Genomic DNA, 4,228 nt, shown 5'->3' with positions numbered 1-4,228 from the left:
TGAAGTAATTAAATAACAAAAGCATATGGTGATGTAGGAGAAAACCTAAGGATAAATCCAAAGGAAAAACAAAAAAACTACCATTCTGAGGGTTCCCAAATCCCCAGATGAAATTCACTAATAGAATTGAAGTTTACATATAAACCTTAACTCCTAGACCATATCCCATAGAAAACTTACTGACATGACCCAACGGTCCTTCGAGCCGCTTATACTCTTCTACTCTAAATTTCTTCCATTAACTGCACCCGTGGCTCTAAGGACCACCTTGAAGGTTTGATCTCCACAACAAACACATACTAGGATTGCTCTATAGCTTCAGCATTGGTCACCAAACTGAAAACTCCATCTTAAGAATGCTTTTGGTACAAGCAGGTTAGTGAAACTAAGTTTACGGTTTTTCTTTTGTAGCTCATGGCACAATTCTTCTAAACCTCTTCAAAACTCCTTTAAGTCAACCAAAGCGAGATAGAAGTCTAAAATGGTCATAATCAAGTGATATGACAACACCCAAATAAAGAAAAATCCGAGTGGCAACAATCAGATGTGGAAGGGCAGACCAAATATTAGGATTATGATGCACATTTAGAAAATATCAACATATAAGGCAACACAAATTGATAGAAACATCGGTTAATAGAGCGTATACAAGTAAGCAAGAGACACTATAATGGCATTGATATGGGAGATGGGGGAAAAAATATTACTAATAATTCTGTTCAAAATACAGAATTCATCAGTGAAGCCTACAATTGGAACATAAGGACCTGACACCCAATGAAAAATGCTACTCACAAATTGAGTAAGCATTTGAGAAGTGGATGATTAGGCCTCTTAAGGGAACGAAAAGGAACATTTTCAATCCTAGGTATCCCTTAACTATCAGACATAACATGAGGGTAATTTGATAGCTGTTACCCCGAATATAGACCCAAAATGAACAGCTTTCAGTATCACAGTTAAAGATGTTGGCGTAGAATTCAAAAATGATATGCGTTGGTGGCTGCGGAAAAAAAGAGCAAAGGGAAAGCCATTGTCAAGATGTAAAAATGTGGGGAACACAATTTTCTAGGTCGCATGGTGAAAACCTGAGACACATCAAAGATGCAACACAAAGGTACAAGAAAATGAATATGATGCACATGAGGTGTGATATGAAACTCAATGCAAAATACACCTAAAATGTAAGTCTAAGCTAGGAATATACAATAAATGGCCTAAACTACTTGAATGAAAGCATGAAAAGCGTAAAGTGATTGAAAACCCAACATTGCATCTTTCAGGCATTTTATCAAACACTTAAAAGTGGGTTTGAAGTGCACAATTAAACCTCCTACAGTCAGTAACAATAGGGTATTTTGATTCTGTCAAATTTTTACATCCAAATGCAATGGGTAGGACTAACTTCCCTTTCACAATCCAAACATTCATATTAAAATCTGCTATGATTATCAAGGAAAAGAGAAGATATAGGGCTTAGCAATTGATAGGGACCAACAATACTTGAAGAAATTTGACAAAACCCAAAGACTCAACACAAAGGTACGAGAGTTTATCACCATCAGACGAGGAGTAATCCAGTGGCGGTGATGGAGAAGGAGAAGAAAAGCGGAGAACGGCGGCGTTTGTTCCGGTCGAGAAACCGTTGATGATGAAGAAAGGGAGAGTGTGATTGACGGCCGAGTTTTTTTCCGATTCGCCTCGTACAACTTGTGCCCATGAGCCAACCGGTTTGAGCCATGAAGAGAGAAGAAATTAAAAAATAACTTCATATGTTTATTATTAAAAAAAAAAAAAGCTGACCTGCATTTAGAATTACTAAAAACGACGTAGTTTTTATTTTTATTATTTTATTTATTTATTTATTTTTAAGTTAGGCGATTTTGAGCTGAAGTGGGAGAATGTAATTAAAATTATAATTACCCCAAATCATAAGAATGTAATTTGTAATTTCCTGAAACTTTCGATTAGAATGAATTACTGGAATGTGAGGAAAAACAAAAAAACAAAAAAAAAAAACAAAAAAGTTGTGAACTCAAGTCCCACTTATTAAATGTTGAAGCTTGAATTCGTCAATTTTTAAGACATGTTGAAACTTTAGGTAATTTTATTGTTTACTAAAGTTACAATAGTGCTTAAGTGAATATCAGATAGGATCTCGTAACAAATTTGTTTTTATAATATAAAAAAATACAATTAAAAATTTAGATAAGATTTTCACAAATAAAAAGGAAATTATGAAAAAGAGTTAGTTAATGAAATAAATAACAGAAGAGAAAGGTATGAATAACTACTATCCAGTAACTTGTTTTTAAGTTTAGTCATTTAGTCTAAAGCAAAGTTCTAATTAACTTGCCCTAGTCTTAATAGACGCAGCCTACATTAAAGCTTGGAAAATTTTGAGTAGAACACCAGGCCGTGTTTAAAATACTTTGACTCTTTTCAATTGTAAGTACAAATTGTTACATATTTCACTTTTTGGTGAACTAGTGAGTTGCATTTGAGTAGGATGGTACCTTTCAGAGAGAAAGAATGAGTTTCTCATATAACATGGTCTGAGATTTTGTTCTGCTATATTGCAAAAAAAAAAAAAAAAAAAAAAACAATTCTCTTTAGTATTGTTTTATATACTTGCCCTTGGTTCTGTTGTATTGTAAAAGAATCATGTTATCCTTAATTTTTTTTTCTTTTCTAATTTGTTTAATAACAGGTATACATTGATTTTGAAATATTAAAAGATGAGTTTGAAAGGACCAGAGAGCTTTATGAAAGAATTTTGGACCGATTAAAGCACCTGAAGGTATGTGTAAGCTATACAAAGTTAGAATATAGTGTTTAAACTTTAGAATTATTTTGTACAATTTTTATTTTGCTGGGTTTTATGGTTTCTGAAAATTATAATTTATTAAGCGTAACATTTAAAAATGCTACGTTCACGTTGAACTACATCAACAATCATATCATCTTCATTTTTTTTTTCTTTTCTACAATTTGAAAATAGTTTTTATCAATTTTAAATTACTCACATATATAAAATATTTCCCAATCTTATCTCCAACATAAATCTCACTTCTTATAAATTTAATTCCACCATAAAACCCAAGTGCAAAGCCTTTTCAACCTAGACTTTTTGAGAAACACAGTTTACTCAAAATTTTAGTTTTCCTTTTGTTGCATGTTTCAGAATCCTTCCCCTTCTCCAATGTTCACAGTTTCAAACTCTATGTTTTCCTTTTATTGCACGGTTTCAAATTTCCTTTGGTTGCACGGTTTTAGATTCCTTTCCCTTCCCCACATTTTTATTCTACGGTTTCACCCTTTCTAACGACAGCCTCTCCATCTTCCTTCCTTCCTAACTTCCTCACCTCATAGTATATAAATATTGACAGTAGCTTGATGATTCAGTTTAGGTATCTCCAAATCTAGTTTATTTTGTGTTCTATTCTTTTGTTTGATGTTTTTTCCCCCTTTTTACATTTTGTTACTGCTCCTTTTGTTTAATGATTCAGTTCACATTTCTATTTTCCTTTTGTTTGATGTTGTTTTCCCCTTTTTGTACCATACGTGCAGTGCAAAATAAGAGTATGTGTGAAGATTTATATATATATATATATATATAAGTAACTGAGTTTATTCAATCTGTAAACACACAGAGTTTAGGAAAACAAAAAGAGAAAGCTATTAATTCAAAAAAAAAAAAAAAAAAACTTCTCTTTAGTATTGTTTTATATACTTGCCCTTGGTTCTGTTGTATTGTAAAAGAATCATGTTATCCTTAATTTTTTTTTCTTTTCTAATTTGTTTAATAACAGGTATACATTGATTTTGAAATATTAAAAGATGAGTTTGAAAGGACCAGAGAGCTTTATGAAAGAATTTTGGACCGATTAAAGCACCTGAAGGTATGTGTAAGCTATACAAAGTTAGAATATAGTGTTTAAACTTTAGAATTATTTTGTACAATTTTTATTTTGCTGGGTTTTATGGTTTCTGAAAATTATAATTTATTAAGCGTAACATTTAAAAATGCTACGTTCACGTTGAACTACATCAACAATCATATCATCTTCATTTTTTTTTTCTTTTCTACAATTTGAAAATAGTTTTTATCAATTTTAAATTACTCNAATTTTTTTTTTTTTTTTTTACATTATTCAATTTCCTTCTTCTATTACAATGTTCACATCAATCTTTTCTTAAATAAATGTCTTGGAGACATTGGTTTGCT

At 31.5% G+C, this 4,228-nt stretch overlaps 1 long non-coding RNA gene across 1 annotated transcript; it reads right to left on the bottom strand.

Annotated features, from left to right (window-relative positions):
* Nucleotides 1-671: 671 nt before the first annotated feature.
* LOC136069485 (uncharacterized) lies at nucleotides 672-1,778 on the bottom strand. Its single transcript, XR_010630693.1, has 2 exons — nucleotides 1,560-1,778; nucleotides 672-1,003 (listed from the first exon to the last, which is right to left on the bottom strand). It is a non-coding gene; the product is annotated as an uncharacterized LOC136069485 (long non-coding RNA).
* Nucleotides 1,779-4,228: the final 2,450 nt, after the last annotated feature.

Source organism: Quercus suber, unplaced genomic scaffold (assembly GCF_002906115.3).
Source record: "Quercus suber isolate HL8 unplaced genomic scaffold, Cork oak 2.0 scaffold_173, whole genome shotgun sequence".
In the NCBI taxonomy this organism is placed as follows: Eukaryota; Viridiplantae; Streptophyta; class Magnoliopsida; order Fagales; family Fagaceae; genus Quercus; species Quercus suber.
This window is presented reverse-complemented; position numbering and strand designations above follow the sequence as displayed.